The sequence below is a fragment of the Arvicanthis niloticus genome, chromosome 24 (genome assembly GCF_011762505.2).
Source record: "Arvicanthis niloticus isolate mArvNil1 chromosome 24, mArvNil1.pat.X, whole genome shotgun sequence".
Classification (NCBI taxonomy): domain Eukaryota; kingdom Metazoa; phylum Chordata; class Mammalia; order Rodentia; family Muridae; genus Arvicanthis; species Arvicanthis niloticus.
Genome location: NC_133432.1, coordinates 45,271,042 through 45,291,292, shown reverse-complemented (window position 1 = coordinate 45,291,292; position 20,251 = coordinate 45,271,042).

Genomic DNA, 20,251 nt, shown 5'->3' with positions numbered 1-20,251 from the left:
GTTCTTCTCTTCTCTCTTCTCTCGGGATGTCCTTATGTCCTCTCCTCTCTCTGGATGCCTTTCTGTCTTCTCCTTTCTCTGGAGGCCCTTCTGTTCTCTCCTCTCTCTGGATGCTCTTCCGTTGTCTTCTGTTTCCGGATGCTCTTCTGTCCTTTCATCTCTGGATGCCCTTCTGTCTTCTCCTCTCTCCGAATGACCTTCTCTTCTCTCCTCACTCTGGAGTCCCTTCTGTCTTCTCCTCCTTCTGGATACCCTTCTGTTCTCTCGTCTTTCTGGATGCCCTTCTCTTCTCTCCTTTGTTTGGATTCCCTTATGTCTTCTCCTCTCGTTGGATGCTCTTCTGTTCTCTCCTCTCTCCGGATGCCTTCTGTTCTCTCCTCTCTCTAGATGTCCTTCTGTTCTGTCCTCTATCTAGGTGCCTTTCTGTCTTCTCTTCTATCTGTATGGCCTTCTTTACTCTTTTCTGTGGATGGATGCCCTTCTGAGCTCTCCTCTCTCTGGATGCCCTTCTTTTCTCTCTTTTTTCAGGAGGCCATTCTGTCCTCTCCTCTCTCTGGACGACCTTCTGTTCTATTCTCTCCCTGAATGTCCTTCTGTCCTCTCCTCTCTCAGGATGCCCATCGGTCCTCTTCTCCATCTGGATGCCTCCTCTCTTCTCCTATTTACGGATGTCCTTCTGTCTTCTCCTCTCTCCCTATGCCCTTCTGTTCCCTCGATCTCCAGGTTCCCTTCTGTCTTTTCATCTCTCTGGATGCCCATCTGTTCTCTCCTCTCTTTGGATTCCCTTTTGTCTTCTCTTTCTGGATGCCCTTCTGCTCTTTCCACCCTCTTTATGCCCTTCTGTTCTCTACTATCTCTGCATGCCCTATTGTCTTCTCCTCTCTGTGGTTGCCTTTCTGCTCTCTCCTCTCTCTCTGGATGCCCATCTGTTCTATCCTCTCTCTGGATTCCCTTCTGTCTTCTCCTCTCTCTTGATGTTCTTCTGTACTCTCCTCTTTCTGGATGCCCTTCTGTTCTCTCCTCTCTCCTGATGCCCTTCTGTCTTCACCTCTCTCTGGATGCCATTCTGCTCTCTTCTGTCTTTGCATGCCCTTCTGTCCTCTCCTCTGTCTGGATGACCTTCTGTCTTCTCCTCTCTCCAGATGCCCTTCTGTTCTCTCCTGTCTCTGAATGTCCTTCTCTTCTCTCCCCTCTCTGGATTCACTCTGTCTTCTCCTTCTCTGGATGCCCTTCTGTACTATCCTCTCTCTAGATGCCCTTCTGTTCTTTCCTCTATCCAGATGCCCTTCTGTCTTCTACTCTATCTGTTTGGCCTTCTTTACTCTTTTCTGTGGATGCCCTTCTGACCTCTCCTCTCTCTGGATCTCCTTCTTTTCCCCCTACTCTCTGGAGGCCATTCTGTCCTCTCCTCTCTCTGGAAGAAAGACCTTCTTTCTTCTGCTATCTCCCAATGCCCTTCTCTCTTCTCCTCTCTCTGGATGCACTTCTGTTCTCTCCTCTTTCTGGATTTCCTATTTTTCTTTTCCTCTCTCTTTATGCCCTTCAGTCCTCTCCTCTCTCTGGACGACCTTCTGTCTTCTCCTCTCTCCCGATGCCCATATGTTCTCTCATCTCTCTGAATGCCCTTCTGTTCTCTCCTCTCTCTGGAGTCGCTTCTGTCTTCTCCTTCTCTGGATGTCCTTCTGTTCTCTTCTCTCTCTGGATGCCCTTGTGTCCTCTTCTCTCTGGATGCCCTTCAGTTCTGTCCTCTCTCTGGATGCCCTTCTGTTCTCTTCTTATTCCAGATGCCCTTCTGTTCTCTCCTCTCTCTGGACGCCCTACTGTCTTCTCCTCTCTCTGGATGTGAAGACCCACATACTCAGGAGACCCTTTCTCAAGCATTCAGAAATCTCCACCACCCAAAGATCACAAGAAACCATACCTGGATGCAATCAGCAGAGGCTTTATTAGGAAAATAAGCAGGCAGTCAAAATGACAAGCTCTTTAGCTCCAAGAGCAAGGGTTTTGGCACCCAGTGGTGGGTTAAAGGGTCTTTTAAAGCATTGGGTGGGGAAAGAAAGGCATTTTCGCGCGCTTACAAATGAATGGTTGCATTTTGGCGTGGTTACACATGAATGGTTGCATTTTTGAGTGGTTACACATGAATGGTTGTTTTAAAAATTTTGAACATAGCACATACCAAGGGAGGTATAACCAATAACAGTGGAACATTTCAGAGGAATCTAGCCCAAATGATCTAGAGTCATGTGAAATCACTCTGCACACTCATTCCTCTGAAAAATGTGGTTTTTACCATGCTATTGTGTCCTATCCTGCTATTTACCAACTATTTCAGATTAACTATCTTTGCTTCTTCCTACTAGGAAGAAGCAAAGATAGTTAATGCTATCCTAGGTGGCAGCATCTTTTATCTGTGGTCAGGAATGTGTCTTCCTGCCTTCGGCGAGGCTTGAGGGATGTAATCCAGCAAGTGTCCTTCACCTGGAATGTGAAGGCCTGAAATCTTATTTTCAGTTCCATGTTCTGTAAGGTGAAAAATCTACACATATTTCATAAAATGGCCTTTATAATTTCACTCTACAGATGCCCTTCTGTTCTCTCCTCACTTTGTATGCCCTTCTGTTTTCCCCTCTCTCGGGATGCTTTTTTTTCTCTCCTCTCTCTGGATTCCCTTCTGTTCTCCCCTAACATTGGATGCCCTTCTGTACTCTCCTCTTACTGGATGCCATTCTATAGTCTCCTTTCTATGGATGCCCTTCTGTCTTCTTCTCTCTCTGGATGCATTTCTGTTCTCTCCTCTTTCTGGATTCTCTAATTTTCTGTCATCTCTTTGGATGTGCTTCTGTTCTCTTTTTTCTTGGGATGTTCTTATGTCCTCTCCTCTCTCTGGATGCCTTTCTGCCTTCTCCTTTCTCTGGGTGCCCTTCTGTTCTCTCCTCTCACTGGATACCCTTTTGTACTCTCCTCTCTATGGATACCCTTCTGTTCTCTACTATCTCTGGATGCCCTTCTGTTCTATCCTCTCTCCGGATGCCCTTCTGTTCTCTTCCCTTTCCTGATGCTCTTCTGTCCTCTCCTCTCTGGATGCCCTTCTGTCTTCTCGTCTCTCCAAATGCCCTTCTGTTCTCTACTCTCTCTGGATTCTCTTCTGTCTTCTCCTCCTTCAGGTTGTCCTTCTATTCTCTCCTCTTTCTGGAAGTCTTTCTGTTCTCTCCTCTCTCCGGATGCCCTTCTGGCTTCTCCTCTCTCTGGATGCCCTTCTGTCCTCTCCTCTCTCTGGATGCTCTTCTGTCTTCTCCTCTCTCTGGATGCCCTTCTGTTCTCTCCACTCTCTGTATTGGCTTTTTAATTTCTCCTCTCTGTGGATGTTCTTCTGTCATCTCCTCCATCTGTATAGCATTCTGTCTTCTCCTCTCTCCCGAAGCCCTTCTCTTCTCTCTTCTCTTCTGATGCCCGTCTGTCTTCTCCTCTCTCTAGATTCCCTACAATTCTCTCTTCACTCTAGATTCCATTCTGTCTTCTTTTCTCTCCGAATGCCCTTCTGTTCTCACCACTTTCTGGATTCCATTCTGTTTTCTCCTCTCTGTATGGCCTTCTGTACTCTTTTCTGTGGATGCTCCACTTTCCTCTCCTCTCACTGGATGCCCTCTGCCTTCTCTTCTCTCTGGAGGCCATTTTGTCCTGTCTTCTCTCTGGATGCCATTCTGTCTTATCCTATCTCCCGATGCCCTTCTGTCTTCTCCTCTTTCTGGATGTCCTTCTATTCTCTGTTCTCTCTAGATCCTCTTCTGTCCTCTCCTCTCTCTGGATGCCCTACTGTTCTCTTTTCTCCTGGATGCTCTTCTGTCCTGTCTTCCCTCAGGATGCCCCTCTGTCCTCTTTGCCATCTGGATGCTTTCTCACTTCCCCTCTTTCCAGAGGGGCTTCTATGCTCTCCTGTCTCTGGAAGCCCTTCTGTATTCTCTTTTCTCTGGATGCCCTTCTGTTCTCTCCTCTTTCTGGATGCCCTTCAGTCCTCTCCTATCTCTGGGTGTTCTTCTGTATCCTCCTCCATCTGGATGCCCTTCTCTTTTCTCCTCCCTCTGGATGTCCTTCTGTACTCTCCTCTCTCTTGATGCCCTTCTGTCCTCTCCTCTCTCTGCATGCCCTTCTGTCTTCTTCTCTCTCTGGATGCACTTTTGTTCTCTTCTCTCTACATGAACTTCTGTCCTCTCATCTCTCTGGATGCCCTTATGTTCTCTCCTTTCTCTGGATGCCCTTCTAGCTTTTCTGCTCTCTGGATGCCCTTCAGTACTCTCCTCTCTGTGGATGCATTTCTGTCTTCTCCTGTTTCTGGATGCCCTTCTGAACTCCCCTCTCCATTGATGCCCATTTGATCTTTCCTCTCTGGATGCCCTTCTTTTCTCTCCTCTCTCGAGATGCCCTTCTGTCTTCTCCTCACTCTGGATGGCTTTCCGTTTTCTCCTCTCTCGGGATCCCTTCTGTCCTCTCCTCTCTCTGGATGCTCTTCTTCACTCTCCTCCATATGGATGCCCTTCTGTCCTCTCCTATCTCTGGATGCCCTTCTGTCTTCTACTATCTCCTGATGCCCTTCTGTCTTCTCCTCTTTCTGGATTCCCTTCTCTTCTCTCTCTAGATGCCCTTCTGTCCTCTCCTCTTTCTGGATGCCCTTCTGTTCTCTTCCCTCCTTGATCCACTTCTGTCCTCTTCTCTCTCAGGATGCCCATTTGTCCTCTTCGACATCTAGATAACGTCTCTATTCTCCTCTTTCCAGATGCGCTTATGTGCTCTCCTCTCTCTGGAAGCCCTTCTGATTTCTCCTCTCACTGGATGCCCTTCTGTTCTCTCCTCTCTCTGGATGCATATCTGTCCTCTCCTCTCTCTGGGTGCCCTTATGTTTTCTCCTCAAACTGGATGCCCTTCTGTTTTCTTCTCACTCTGGATGCCCTTCTGTACTCTCCTCTCACTTGATGCCCTTCTGTCCTCTCCTCTCTCTACATGCCCTTCTATCTTCATGTCTCTCTGGATGCCCTTCTCTTCTCTTCTCTCATCACTCTGGATGCACTTTTGTTCTCTCCTCTCTGTATGAACCACTGTCCTCTCATCTCTGTGGATGCCATTATGTTCTCTCCTCTCTCTGGATGCCCTTCTGTCTTCTCCGCTCTCTGGATGCCCTTCAGTTCTCTCCTCTCTTTGGATGAATTTCTGACTTCTCCTCTTTCTGGAGACCATTCTGAACTCTCCTCTCCATGGATGCACTTCTGATCTCTCCTCTCTCTGGATGCCCTTCTGTTCTCTCTTCTCTTTAAATGCCCTTCTGTCTTTTCCTCTCTCTGGATGGCTTTCTGTTCTCTCCTATCTCTGGATTCCCTGAAGTCTTCCCCTCTCTCTGGATGCTGTTTCATCTGCTCCTCTTTCTGGATGCCCTTCTGTCTTCTCCTCTCTCTGGATGCATTACTCTTCTCTGCTTTCTCCAAATGCCCTTCTGTTCTCTAGTCTCTCTGTATTTGCTCTGTCTTCTCCTTCTCTGGATGTCCTTCTGGTCTATCATCTTTGTGGATGCCCTTCTATTCTCTCCTCTATCTAGATGCCCTTCTGTCTTCTCCTCTCTTTGTATAGCCTTCTGTACTATTTTATGTGAATGCCCTTTTTTCCTGTCCTCTCTATGGATGCCCTTCTGCTCTGTCTTCTCTCTGAAGGAAATTCTATCCCCTCGTCTCTCTGGATGCCCGTCTTCCCTCTCATCTCTCTGGATGCCATTCTGTCTTCTCCTTCATCTGGATGAACTTCTGTCCTCTCTTCTCTCTGGATACCCTTCTGTCTACTCCTCACTCTGTATGCCCTTCTGTTCTCTCCTCTTTCCGGATGCCCTTCTGTATACTCCTCTCTCTGGATTCCCTTCTGTTCTCTCCTCTCTCTGGATTCCCTTCTGTCTTCTCCTATCTCTTGATGCCCTTCTGTTCTCTGCTCTCACTAGATATCCTTCTGTCCTCTCCTCTCGCTGGATGCTCTTCTGTTCTCTTCTCTCCCTGAATGCCCTTCTGTACTCTCCTCTCCCAGGATGCCCATCGGTCCTTTTCTCCATCTGGATGCCTCCTTTTTACTCCTATTTATGGATGCCCTTCTGTTTTTCCCTCTCTCTGGATACCCTTCTGTTTTCTCCTCTCTCTGGATGACCTTCTCTACTGTCCTCTCTCTGGATACCCTTTTGTCTTCTCCTCTCTCCCTAGGCCCTTCTGTTCCCTCAATCTCCAGCTTCCCTTCTGTCTTCTCCTCTCTCTGGATGCCCTTCTGCTCTCTCCTCCATCTGGATGGCCTTCTGTTCTCTCCTCTCTTGGGATTCCCTTCTGTCTTCTACCCCATCTGGATGCACTTCTCTCTTCTCCTCTCTCTAGATGCCCTTCTGTTATCTCCTCATTTTGGATGCCCTTCTGTCTTCTCCTCTCTCTGGATGCCCGACAATTTTTTCCTCACTTTGGATATGCTTCTGTCTTCTCTTCTCTCTATATGCCCTTCTGTTCTCTCCTGTCACTGGATGCCATTCTGTCCTCTCTTCTCTATGAATGCCCTTCTGTCTTCTTCTCTCTCCTGATGCCCATCAGTCCTCTTCTTTCTCTGGATGTCCTTCAATCTTCTGCTCTCTCTGGATGGGATTCTGTCCTCTCCTCTTTCTGGATTCTCTAATGTTCTCTCATCTAGATGTGCCTCTGTTCTCTCTTCTCTCAGGATGTCCTTATGTCCTCTCCTCTCTCAGGATGCCCTTCTGTTCTCTCCTCTCAGTGGATGCCCTGTGTCCTCTTCTCTCTCTGGATGCCCTTCTGTTCTCTCCTCTCTCTGGATGCCCTTCTGTTCTCTTCTCTTTTCGGATGCTCTTCTGTCCTCTCCTCTCTAGATGCCGTTCTGTCTTCTCATCTCTCCGAATGACCTTCTCTTCTCTCCTCACTCTGGATTGCCTTCTTTCTTCTCTTCCTTCGGGATACACTTCTGTTATCTCCTCTTTCTGGATGCCCTTCTGTTCTCTCCTCTCTCTGGATGCCCTTCTGTTTTCTCCTCCATCTTGATGCCCTTCTGTCTTCTCCTCTCTTTTGATGCACTTCTGCTCTCTCCTCTCTATGGATTCTCTTCTGTTCTCTCTTCTTCCTGGATGCCCTTCTGTTCTCTTCTCTTTTGGGATGCCCTTCTGTCCTCTCCTCTTTGGATGCCCTTCTGTCTTCTCCTCTTTCCGAATGCCCTTCAGTTGTCTCCTGTCTCGCCATTCCCTCCAGTCTTCTCTGCCTTCTGGATGCACTTCTCTCATCTCCTCTCTCTGGATGCCCTTCTGTCCTCTCCTCTCTCCACATGCCTTTCTCTTTTCGCCTCTCTATGGATGGCCTTCTGCTCTCTCCTCTCTCTGGATACCCTTCTTTTCTCTCCTCATTTTAAATGCCCTTCTGTCTTCTCCTATCTCTGGATGCCCGACAATTTTCTCCTCACTCTGGATATCCTTCTGTCTTCTTTTCTCTCTATATGCCCTTCTGTTCTCTCCTGTCACTGGATGCCATTCGGTTCGCTCCACTCTCCGGATGCCCTTCTGTCTTCTACTCTCTCCTGATGCCCTTCAGTCCTCTTCTTTCTCTGGATGTCCTTCAGTCTTCTGCTCTCTCTGGATGGGCTTCTGTCCTCTCTTCTTTCTGGATTCTCTAATGTTCTCACATCTCTCAAGATGTACCTCTGTTCTCTCTTCTCTCAGGATGTCCTTATGTCCTATCCTCTCTCTGGATGTCCTTCTGTCTTCTCCTCTCTCTGAATGCCCTTCTCTTTTCTCCTGACTCTGGATTCTGTTCTGTCTTCTCCTCCTTCTGGATGCCCTTCTGTTCTCTCCTCCTTCTGGATACCGTTCTGTTCTCTTATCTCTCTGGATGCCCTTCTGTTTTCTCCTCTCTCTGGATGCCCTTCTGCTCTCTCCTCTCTCTGGATGCCCTTCTGAATTCTCCTCTCTTTGGATACACTTTTGTCTCTCCTCTCGGGATGCCCTTCTGAACTCTCGTCTCCATGGATGCCCTTCTGTCTTCTCCTCTCTCTGGATGGCTTTCTGTTCTCCATTCTCTCTGGATGCCCTTCTGTCATCTACTCTCTCTGGATGTCCTTTGTTCTCTCCTCTCTCAGGATGCCCTTCTTCCTTCTCCTCTCTCTGAATGCCCTTCTGTATTCTCCTCCCTCAGGATGCCCTTCTGTTCACTCCTCTCTCTAGATTCCCATTTTGTCTTCTCCTCTCACTGGATGCCCTTCTCTCCTCTCTTTAGATGCCCTTCTGTCCTCTATTCTGTCTAGATGCCTCTCTGTTCACTCATCGCTCTGGATGCCCTTCTGTGCTCTCGTATCTCCGTAAGCCTTTCTGTCTTCTCCTCTCTCTGGATGCCCTTCTGTCCACTCCTCCCTCTGGATTCCCTTCTGTCTTCTCCTCCCTCTGGATGCCCTTCTGTCCTCTAATCTCTCGATGCCCTTCCTCTCTTCCTATGCCCTTCTGTTCTCTCCTCTCACCAGCTTCCCTTCTGTCTTCTCCTCTCTCTAGATGTACATATGTTTTCTCCTCTCTCCGGATGCCCTTCTGTCTTCTCCTCTCTCTGGATGCCCATCTGCTCACTCCTCTCTCTGGATGCCCTTCTGTATTCTCCTCTCTCCCTATGACCTTCTCTTCTCTCGTCTCACCAGCTTCTTTTCTGTCTTCTCCTCTCTCTGCATGCACTTATGTTTTCTCCTCTCTCCGGATGCCCTGGTGTTTTCTACTCTCTCTGGATGCCCTTCTGCTCTCTCCTCTCTTTGGATGCCCTTCTGTTCTCTCCTCTGTCTGGATTCCCTTCTGTCTTCTCCTCTCTCTGGATGCAGTTTTATCCTCTCCTCTCTCTGGATTCACAATGTCTTCTCCTTCTCTGGATGCTCTTGTGTTCTCTCTTCTTTCTGGATTCCCTTCTGCACTCTCCACTATCTAGATGCCTTCTGTCTTCTCCTCTCTCTGTATGGCCTTCTGTACTATTTTATGTGGATGCCCTTCTTTCCTCTCCACTCTCTGGATGCCTTTCTGCTCTGTCTTCTCTCTGGAGTAAATTCTGTCTCCTCTTCTCTCCGGATGCCCTTCTGTCTTCTCCTCTCTCTGAATGCCCTTCTGCTGTCTCCTCTCTTTGGATGCCCTTCTGTTCTCTCCTCTCTCTGGATTCCCTTCTGTCTTCTCCTCTCTCTGGATGCGGTTTTATCCTCTCCTCTCTCTGGATTCCCTTCTGTCTTCTCCTCTCTCTGGATGCGGTTTTATCCTCTCCTCTCTCTAGATTCGCTCTGTCTTCTCCTTCTCTAGATTCCCTTCTGTTCTCTTCTCTTGGTGAATGCCCTACTGTCCTGTCCTCTCTCTGGATGCCCTTCGGTCCTCTTCTCCATTTGGATGCCTCCTTTCTTCTCCTATTGACGGATGCCCTTCTGTTCTATCTTCTATCTGTACGACCTTCTGTTTTCTGCTCTCTCTGAATGCCCTTCTTCACTCTACTCTCCTGGATTCCCTTGTGTCCTCTCCTCTCTCTGGATGCCCTTCTGTCCTCTCCTCTTTCTGGATGCCCTTCTTCAATCTCCTCTCTCTGGGTGCCCTACTATCCTCTCTGCTCTCTGGATGCCCTTCTGTTCTCTCCTCTCTCTGGATTTCCCTTTTGTCTTCTCTTCTCTCTGGATGCCCTTCTGTATTCTCCTCCCTCTGGATGCCCTTCTATTCTCTCCTCTTTCTTGATTCCCTTTTGGTCTTCTCCTCTCGCTGGATGCCATTCTCTTCTCTCATCTCTCTAGATGCCCCTCTGTTCACTCATCTCTCTGGATGCCCTTCTGTGCTCTCCTCTCTCTGGATGCCCTTCTGTCTTTTCCTCTCTCCCTATGCCCTTCTGTTCTCTCGTCTCTCTGGATTCCCTTCTGTCTTCTGCTTTCTCTGGATGCTTTTCTGTTCTCTCCTCTCTCCGGAATCCCTTCTGTCTTCACCTCTCTCTGGATGCCCATTTTCTCTCTCCTCTCTCTGGATGCCCTTCTGTTCTCTCCTCTCTCCGGATGCCATACTGTCTTCTATTCTCACTGGATGCCCTTCTGCTCTCTCCTCCCCCTGGATGCCCTTCTGTTCTCTCCTCTCTCTGTATTCTCTTCTGTCTTCTCTCTCTTTATGCCCTTCTGTTCTCTCCTCTTTCTGTTTGTGCTTATGTTCTCTCCTCTCTCCAGATGCCCTTCTGACCTCTTCTCTCCATGGAAGCCCTTCTGTCTTCTCCTTTCTCTGAATGGCTTCATGTTCTATCCTCTCTCTGGATCCCTTCTCTCCTTTCTTCTCTCTGAATTCCCTCCTGTTCTCTCCTCTCTCAGGATGAACTTCTGTATTCCCCTCTCTCAGGATGCCCTTTGAACTCTCATCTCAATGGATGCCCTTCTGTCTTCTCTCTCTTGATGGCTTTTTGTTCTCTGCTCTCTCTGGATGCCCTTCTGTCATCTCTTCTCCCTTGATGTCCTTTGTTCTCTCCTCTCTCGGGATGCCCTTCTTCCTTCTCCTCTCTCTGGATGCCCTTCTGTTTTCTCCTCCCATTGGATGCCCTTCTGTTCTCTCCTCTCTCTGGATTCCCTTTTTGTCTTCTCCTCTCGCTGTATGCCGATCTCTTCTCTACTCTCTCTAGATGCCCTTCTGTACTTTATTCTGTCTGTATGCCTCTCTGTTCACTCATCTCTCTGGATGCCCTTCTGTGCTCTCTCCTCTCTGGATGTCCTTCTGTCCTTTCCTCTCTCTGGATGCCCTTCTGTCTTCTCCTCTCTCCCTATGCCCTTCTGTTCTCTTGTCTCACAACCTTCCCTTCTGTCTTCTACTGTCTCTGGATGCACGTATGTTTTCTCCTCTCTCCGGATGCCCTTCTGTATTCTCCTGTCTCTGGATGCACTTATGTATTCTCCTCTCTCCGGATGCCCTTCTGTCTTCTCCTCTCTCTGGATGCCCATCTGCTCACTCCTCTCTCTGGATGCCCTTCTGTTTTCTCCTCTCTACGGATGCCGTAATGTCTTCTCCTCTCTCTGGATGCCCTTCTGCTCTCTTCACCCCTTGGTTGCCCCTTTGTTCTCTCCTCTCCCTGGATTACATTCTGTCTTCTCCTCTCTCTTGATGCCCTTCCATTCTCTCCTCTTTCTGGTTGCTCTTCTTTTCTCTCAACTCTCCGGATGACCTTATGTCTTCTTGTCTCTCTGGATGCCCTTCTGGTCTCTCTTCTTTCTGGATGTGATTCTGTTCTCTCCTCTCTCTGGATGCCCGTCTGTCCTCTCCTCTCTCTGGATGCCCTTCTGTCTTCTCCTCTCTCCCTAGGCCCTTCTGTTCTCTCCTCTCTCCGGATGCCTTTCTGTCTTCTCCTCTCTCTGGATGCCCTTCTTTATTCTCCTCTCTTTGGATGCACTTTGTTCTATCCTCTCTCGGGGTGCCTTTCTGAACTCTCGTCTTCATGGATGCCCTTCTGTCATCTCCTCTCTCTGGATGCCCATCTGTCTTCTCCTCTCTCTGGATTCCCTTCTGCTCTCTTCTCTCTCTGAATGCCCTTTTGTTCTCTCCTCTCTCCGGATGCCATTCTGTCTTCTCCTCTCTCTGGAAGGCCTTCTGTTCTCCACTCTCTCTAGATGCCCTTCTGTCTTCTCCTTTCTCTGGATGTCCTTTGTTCTCTCCTCTCTCGGGATGCCCTTCTTCCTTGTCCTGTCTCTGGATGTCCTTCTGTATTCTCCTCACTCTGGATGCCCTTCTGTTGACTCCTCTCTCTGGATTCCCTTTTTGTCTTCTTCTCTCTCTGGATGCCATTCTCTTATCTCCTCTCTATAGATGCCCTTCTGTCCTCTATTCTATCTAGATCCCTCTCTGTTAACTCATCTCTCTGGATGCCCTCCTGTGCTATCCTCTCTCTGGATGCCCTTCTATCTTCTCCTTTCTCCCTAAGCTCTTCTGTTCTCTCATCTCTCCGGCTTCCTTTCTGTCTTCTCCTTTCTCTGGATGCTTTTCTGTTCTGTCGTCTCTCTGGATGCCCTTCTGTCTTCTCCTCTCTCTGGATGGCTTTCTGTTCTCCACTCTCTCTGAATGCCCTTCTGTCTTCTCCTCTCTCTGGATGTCCTTTGTTCTATCCTCTCTCGGGATGCCCTTCTTCCTTCTCCTCTCTCTGGATGCCCTTCTGTATTCTCCTCTCTCTGGATGCCCATCTGCTCTCTCTTCTTTCTTGATGCCCTTCTGTTCTCTCCTCTCTCCGGAGGCCATACTGTCTTCTCTTTTCTCTGACTGCCCTTTGGCTCTCTCCTCTCACTGGATGCCCTTCTGTTCTCTCCTCTCTCCAGATGCTATACTGACTTCTGCTCTGTCTGGATATCCTTCTGCAGTCTCCTCTCTCTAGATGCCCTTCTGTTCTCTCCTCTCTCTTGATTCCCTTCTGTCTTTTCCTATCTCCTGATGCCCTTCTGTATTCTCTTTCTGGATGCCCTTCTGTTCTCTGATCTCTCTAGATAATGTTCTGTCTTCTCCTCTCTCTGGATGCACTTCTGTTCTCTTCTCTCCCTGAATGCCCTTCTGTCCTTTCCTCTTTCAGGATGCCTGTCGGTCCTCTTCTCCATCTGGATGCCTCCTCTCTTCTCCTATTTACGGATGCCCTTCTGTTCTCTCCTCTCTCTGAAAGCCATTCTTCACTCTACTCTCCCTTGATTCCCTTGTGTCCTCACCTCTCTGGATTCCCGTCTGTCCTCTCCTCTCTCTGTATGCCCTTCTGCTCTCTCCTCTCTTTGAATGCCCTTCTGTTCTCTCCTCCCTCTCGATTCCCTTTTTGTCTTCTCCTCTATCTGGATGCCCTTCTCTGCTCTACTTTCTCAAGATGCCCTTCTGTCCTCTCCTCTCTCTGGATGCACTTCTGTTTTTTCCTCTCTCTTGATTCCTTATTTTATCCTCCTCTCTCTAGATACCCTTCTGTAAACTCCTCTCTCTGGACAACCTTCTGTCTTCTCCTCTCTCCAGATTCCCTTGTTTTCTCTAGTCTCTCTGAATGCCCTTCTGTTCTCTCCTCTCTCTGGATTCTCTATTGTCTTCTCCTTCTCTGGATGTCCTTCTGTTCTCTCCTCTTTCTTGGTGCCCTTCTGTTCTCTCCTCTATGTAGATACCCTTCTGTCTCCTCCTCTCTCTAGATGCCCTTATGTTTTATTCACTCTCCGGATGTCCTTCAGTCCTCTTCTCTCTTTGGATGTCCATCAGTCTTCTGCTCTCTCTGGATGGGCTTCTGTTCTTTCTTCTTTCTAGATTCTCTCCTGTACTATAATCTCTCTGGATGTGCTTCTGTTCTCTCTTCTCTTGGGATGTCCTTCTGTCCTCTCCTCTCTCTGGATGCCCTTCTGTCTTCTGCTTTCTCTGGTTGCCCTTGTGTCCTCTTCTCTCTCTGGATGCCCTTCTGTTCTCTCTTCTCTCTGTATTCCCTTCTGTTTTCAAATCTCTCTGGATGACCTTTTGTTCTCTTCTCTCCCTGGATGCCCTTCTGTCCTCTCCTCTCTCAGGATGCCCATTTGTCCTCTTCTTCATCTAGATTCCTTTTCTCTTCTCCTCTTTCCGGATGTCCTTCTGTTCTCTCTTCTCTCTGGAAACCTTTCTGTCTTCTCCACTCTCTGCATGCCCTTTTGTTCTCTTCTCTCTTTAAAAGACCTTCTGTTCTCTCCTCTATCTAGATGCCCTTCTGTCTTCTCCTCTCTCTGTATGGCCTTCTTTACTCTTTTCTGAGGATGCCCTTCTGCCCTCTCCTCACTCTGAATACCCTTCTGTTTTCTGCTCTCTCTCAATGCCCTTCTGTCCTCTATTCTCTCTGGATGCCCTTATATTATCTCCTCTCTCTGGATGTTCTTCTGTCTTCTTGACTCTCAGGATACCCTTCTGTTCTCTCATCTCACTAGATGCCATTCTGTCCTCTACTCTCTCTGAAAGATCTTCTGTTCTCTCCTCTCTCTGGATGCCCTTCTGACCTCTCCTCTCCATGGATGCCATTCTCTCTTCTCCTCTCACTGGATGGCTTTCTGTTCTCTCCTCTCTCTGGATCCCTTCTGTTCTCTCCTCTCTCAGGATGCCCTTCTGTGCTCTGCTCTCTCTGGATGCATTTCTGTCCTCTCCTCTCTCTGGATGCCCTTCTGTTCTCTCCTCTCTCTGGATGCCCTTCTGTACTCTCCTCACTCTGGATTCCCTATTTGTCTTCTCCTCTCGCCGTTCTATCCTCTTTTCTCGATGGATGCCCTTCTGTCTTCTCCTGTCTCTGGATGCCCTTCTCTTCTCTCCTCTCTCAAGATGCCCTTCTGTCCTCTATTCTCTCAGGATGCCTCTCTGTTCTCTCATCTCTCTGGATGCCCTTCTGTGTTCTTCTTTCTCTGGATGCCCTTCTGCACTCTTTACTCTGGATGCCCTTCCGTCTTCTCCTATCTTCTCATGCCCTTCTGTCTTCCTCTCTTTCTGGATACCCTTCTGTTCTCTTCTCTCTCTTCATGCCCTTCTGTCCTCTATTATCTCTGAATGCCCTTATGTACTCTACTCTCTCTGGATGTTCTTCTTTCTTCTCAGTTCTCTGGATACTGTTCTATTCTCTACACTCCCTGGATGCCCTTCTGTTTTCTCTGGTATCTGAATGTCTTTCTGTTCTCCCCTCTCTGTGGATGTGTTTCTGTATTCTCCTCTCTCTGGATGCCCTTCTGTTCTCTCCTCTCTCTGGAGTCTCATCTGACCTCTCCTCTCCATGGATGCCCTTCTGTCTTCTCCTTTCTCTGGATGGCTGTCTGTTCTTTCCTCTCTATGGATACATTCTGTCCTCTCCTCTCTCTGGATGCCCTTCTGTCCTCTCTTCTCCATGGATGCCCTTCTGTTCTCTATTCTTTCTGGATCCATTCTGTCCTCTCCTCTCTCTGGATGCCCTTCTCTTCTCTCCTCTCTCTGGATGCCCTTCTGTCCTCTCTTCTCCCTGGATGCCCTTCTGTTCTCTCCTCTCTCTGGATTCCTGTTTGTCTTCTCCTCTCGCTGGATGCCCTTCTGTCCTCTATTCTCTCTGAATGCCTCTCTGTTCTCTCATCTCTCTGGATCCCCTTCTGTGCTCTCCTCCCTCTGCATGCCCTTCTGTCTTCTTCTCTCTCCCTATGCCCTTCTCTTCTCGAGTTTCTCCCGATGCTCTTCTGTCTTCTCCTCTCTGTGGATGCCCGACAATTTTCTCCTAACTCTGGATATCCTTTTGTATTCTCTTCTCTCTAGATGCCCTTATCTTCTCTCCTTTCTCTGGATTCCATTCTGTCTTTGCCTCTCTCTGGATGCCATTCTATCCTCTTTTCTCGCTGGATGCCCTTCTTTCTTCTCCTGTCTCTGGATGCACTTCTGTTCTCTCCTCTTTCTGGATTCCCTATTTTCCTTTTCCTCTCTCTGCATGCCCTTCTGTAATCTTCTCTCTCTGGATTACCTTCTGTCTTCTCCTCTCTCTGGATGCCCTTTGTTATCTCCTCTCGGGATGCCCTTCTGTTCTCTCCTCTTTCTGGATTCTCTTCTGTTCTCTTGTCTCTCCGAATGCCCTTCTGTTCTCTCCTCCCTTTGGATTTCCTTCTGTCTTCTCTCTCTGGATGCCCTTCTGGTCTCTCCTTTCTCCAGATGCCCTTCTGTCTTCTCCTCTCTCTGGATGCCCTCATGCTCTCTCCTCTCTCTGGAAGCCCTTCTGTTCTCTCCTCTCTCTGGATGCCCTACTGTCTTCTCCTCTCCCTGGATGCGCTTTTGCTCTCTCCTCTCTTTGTATGTGAAGACCCCCATACTCGGGAGACCCTTCCTCAAGCCTCCGGAAATCTCGACAACCCAAAGGTCACAAGAAACCATACCTGGATGCAATCAGCAGAGGCTTTATTAGGGAAGTAAGCCAGTGGTCAAAACGACAAGATCTTTAGCTCCAAGAGCAAGGTTTTTGGCCCCCAGTGGTGGGTTAAAGGGTCTTTTATAGCATGGGGTGGGGGAAGGAAGGCATTTTCGCGTGCTTACACATGAATGGTTGCATTTTATTGTGGTTACACATGAATGGTTGCATTTTCGCGTGGTTACACATGAATGGTTGTATTTTTGTGTGGTTACACATGAATGGTTGCATTTTCGCGCGCTTACACATGAATGGTTGCATTTTCGTGTGGTTACACATGATTGGTTGTTTTACAAATTTTGAACATAGCACTGGGAAGACCAAGGGAGGGGTAACCAATAACAGTGGAACATTTCAGAGGAATCTAGACCAAATGATCTAGAGTCATGTGAAATCACTCTGCACACTCATTCTTCTCAAAAATGTGGTTTTTACCATGCTATTGTGTCCTATCCTGCCATTTACCAACTATTTCAGATTAACTGTCTTTGCTTCTTCCTGCTATAGCCCCACCTAGGTGGCAGTATCTTTTATCTGTGGGAAGATATGTGTCTTCCTGCCTTGAGCAAGGCTTGAGGAATGTAAACCAGCAAATGTCCTTCACCTGGAATGTGAAGGACTGAAATTTTATTTTCAGTTCCTTGTTCTGTAAGGCAAAAAATCTACACATATTTCATAAAATGGCCTTTATAATTTTTCACCCTACAGATGCCCTTCTGTTCTCTCCTCACTTTGTATGCCCTTCTGCCTTCCCCTCTCTCGGGATGCTTTTCTGTTCCCTCCTCTCTCTGGATCCCCTTCTGTCTTCTCCTCTCTCTTGATGCCCTTCTGTTCTCTCCTCTTTCTCAATGCTCTTCTGTCTTCTCCTCTCCCTGGATGCCCTTCTGGTCTCTCCTCTCTCTGGATGCCCTTCTGTTCTCTCCTTTCTCTAGATTCCCTTCTGTATTCTCCTCTCTCTGGATGCCGTTCTATCCTCTCCTCTCTCTGGATGCCCTTCTTTTGTCTCTTCACTCTGGAGGCCATTCTGTCCCCCCTCTCTCTGGATGCCCTTCTGTCTTTTCCTATCTCCTGATGCCCTTCTGTCTTCTCCTCTTTTTGGAAACCCTTCTGTTCTCTGCTTTCTCTACATGCCCTTCTGTCCTTTATTCTCTCTGGATGCCCTTATGTTCTCTCCTCTCTCTGACTATCCACTTTCTGGATACCGTTCTATTCTCTACTCTCCCGGGATGGCTTTCTGTCTTCTCTGCTCTCTGGATGCCCTTCTGTTCTCATCTCTCTGTGGAAGTGTTTCTGTCTTCTCCTCTCTCTGGATGGCTTTCTGTTCTCTCCTCTCTGGATTCCCTGTTTGTCTTCTCCTCTCGCTGGATGCCCTTCTCTTCTCTCCTCTCTCTGGATGCCCTTCTGTCCTCTCTTCCCTCTGGATGCCCTTCTGTCTTCTCCTTTCTCTGGACGCCCTTTGTTCTATCCTCTCTCGGGATACCCTCCTGTCCTCTCCTCTCTCTGGATGCTGTTTTGTCTTCTCCTCCCTCTGGATGCCCTCGTGTCCTCTCCTCTCTCTGGATGCCCTTCTGTCTTCTCCTCTCTCCCTATGCCCTTAAGTTCTCTCGTCTCACCAGCTTCCCTTCTGATTTCTCCTCTCTCTGGATGCACTTATGTTTTCTCCTCTCTCCGGATGCCCTTCTGTCTTCTCCTCTCACTGGATGCCCTTCTCCTCTCTCCTCTCTCTGGATGACCTTCTGTTCTCTCCTCTCTCTGGATTTCCTTCTGTCTTCTCCTCTCTCTGCATACCATTTTATCCTCTCCTCTCTCTGGATTCACTCTGTCTTCTCCTTCTCTGGATGCCCTTCTGGTCTCTCCTTTTTCTGGATGCCCTTCTGTTATCTCCTCTATCTAGATGCCCTTCTGTCTTCTCCTCTCTCTGTATGGCCTTCTTTACTATTTTCTGTGGATTCCCTTCTTTCCTCTCCTCTCTCTGGATGCCCTTCTGCTCTGTTTTCTCTCTGGAGTAAATTCTGTCTCCTCCTCTCTCTGGATGCCCTTCTGTCATCTCGTATCTCCTGATGCCCTTCTGTCTTTTCCTCTTTCTGGATGACCTTCTGTTCTCTGCTCTCCCTGAATGCCTTACTGTCCTCTCCTTCCACAGGATGCCCGTCGGTCCTCTTCTCCATCTGGATGCCTCCTCTCTTCTCCTATTTATGGATGCCCTTCTGTTCTCTCCTCTCTCTGTACGACCTTCTGTTTTCTCCTATCTGAATGCCCTTCTTCACTCTACTCTCTCTGGGTTCCCTTGTGTCCTCACCTCTCTCTATATGCCCCTCTGTTCTCTCCTCTCTCTGGATTCCCTTTTTGTCTTCTCCTCTCTCTGGATGCCCTTCTCTTCTCTCCTCTCTCTAGATGCCCTTCTGTCCTCTATTCTCTCTGGATGTCTTTCTGTTCTCTTGTCTCTCGGGATGCCCTTCTGAATTCTCATCTCCATGGATGCCCTTTTGTCCTCTCCTCTCTCTGGATGCCCATATGTCTTCTCCTCTCTCTGGATTCCTCCTCTCTTCTCCTATTTATGGATGCCCTTCTGTTCTCTCCTCTCTTTGTACGACCTTCTGTTTTCTCCTCTCTCTGAATGCCCTTCTTCACTCTACTCTCTCTGGATTCCCTTCTGTCCTCACCTCTCTCTGGATGACCTTCTTCACTCTCCTCTCTCTGGATTGCCTTCTTCACTCTCCTCTCTCAGAGTGCCCTTCTGTCCTCTCATTTCTCTGGATGACCTTCAGTTCTCTCCTCTCTCTGTATTTTCGTTTTGTCTTCTCCTCTCTATGGATGCCCTTCTCTTCTCTCCTCTCTATAGATGCCTTTCTTTTCTCTCCTCTCTCTGGATGCCTTTCTGTATTCTCCTCTCTCTGGATGCCCTTTGTTCTCTCCTCTCTTGGGATGCCCTTCAGAACTCTAATCTCCATGGATGCCCTTCTGTCTTCTCCACACACTGGATGGCTTTCTGTTCACCCCTCTCTCTGAATGCACTTCTGTCTTCTCCTCTCTCTGGATGGTCTTTGTTCTCTCCTCTCTCGGGATGCCCTTCTAGCTTCTCCTCTCTCTGGATGCCTTTCTGTATTCTCCTCCCTCTGGATGTGCTTCTGTTCTCTTCTCTCTCTGGATTTCCTTTTTGTCTTCTCCTCTCTCTGGATGCCGTTCTCTTCTCTCCTCTCTCTCTACATGGCCTTCTGTCCTCTATTCTGTCTGGATGCCTCTCTGTTCACTCATCTCTCTGGATGCCCTTCTGTGCTCTCTTCTCTCTGGATGCCCTTCTGTCCTCTCCTCTCTCTGGATGCCCTTCTTTCTTCTCCTCTCTCTCTATGCCCTTCTATCTTCTCGTCTCTCTGGCTTCCCTTCTGTCTTCTCCTTTCTCTGGTTGCCTTTCTGTTCTCTCCTCTTTCCGGATGCCCTTCTGACCACTCCTCTCCATGGATGCCCTTTTGTCTTCTCATTTCTCTGGATAGCTTTATGTTCTATGCTCTCCATGGATCCCTTCTCTCCTCTCTTCTCTCTAAATGCTCTTCTGTTCTCTCCTCTCTCAGGATGCCCTTATGTATTACCCTCTCTCTGGATGCCCTTTGTTCTCTCCTCTTTCGGGATGCCCTTTTGAACTCTCGTCTCCATGGATGCCCTTCTGTCTTCTCTCTCTGGATGGCTTTCTGTTTTCCCCTCTCTCTGGATGCACTTCTGTCTTCTCCTCTCTCTGGATGTCCTTTGTTCTCTCCTCTCTCAGGATGCCCTTCTGTTCACTCCTCTCTCTGGACTCCCCTTTTGTCATCTCCTCTCACTGGATGCCGTCCTATTCTCTCCTCTCTCTTGATGCCCTTCTGTCCCGTATTCTGACTGGATGCCTCTCTGTTCACTCATCTCTCCGGATCCCCTTCTGTGCTCTCCTCTCTCTGGATGCTCTTCTGTCCTTGCCACTCTCTGAATGCCTTTCTGTCTTCTCGTCTCTCCCTATGCCCTTCTGTTTTCTCGTCTATCAGGCTTTCCTTCTGTCTAATCCTTTCTCTGGATGCTTTTATGTACTCTCCTCTCTCCAAATGCCCTTCTGTCTTCTCCTCTCTCTGAATGCCCATCTTCTCTCTCCTCTCTGGATGCCCTCCTGTTCTCTCCTTTTTCCGGATGCCAAACTTTCTTCTCCTCTCTCTGGTTGCCCTTCTGCTCTATCCTCTCTCTGGATGCCCTTCTGTTCTCTCCTCTCTCTGGATTCCATTCTGTCTTCTCCTCTTTCTGGATGCCCTTCTGTCTTCTCTTCCCTATGGATGCCTGACTGTCCTCTCCTTTTTGTCTTTTCCTCTCTTTGGATGCACTTCTCTTCT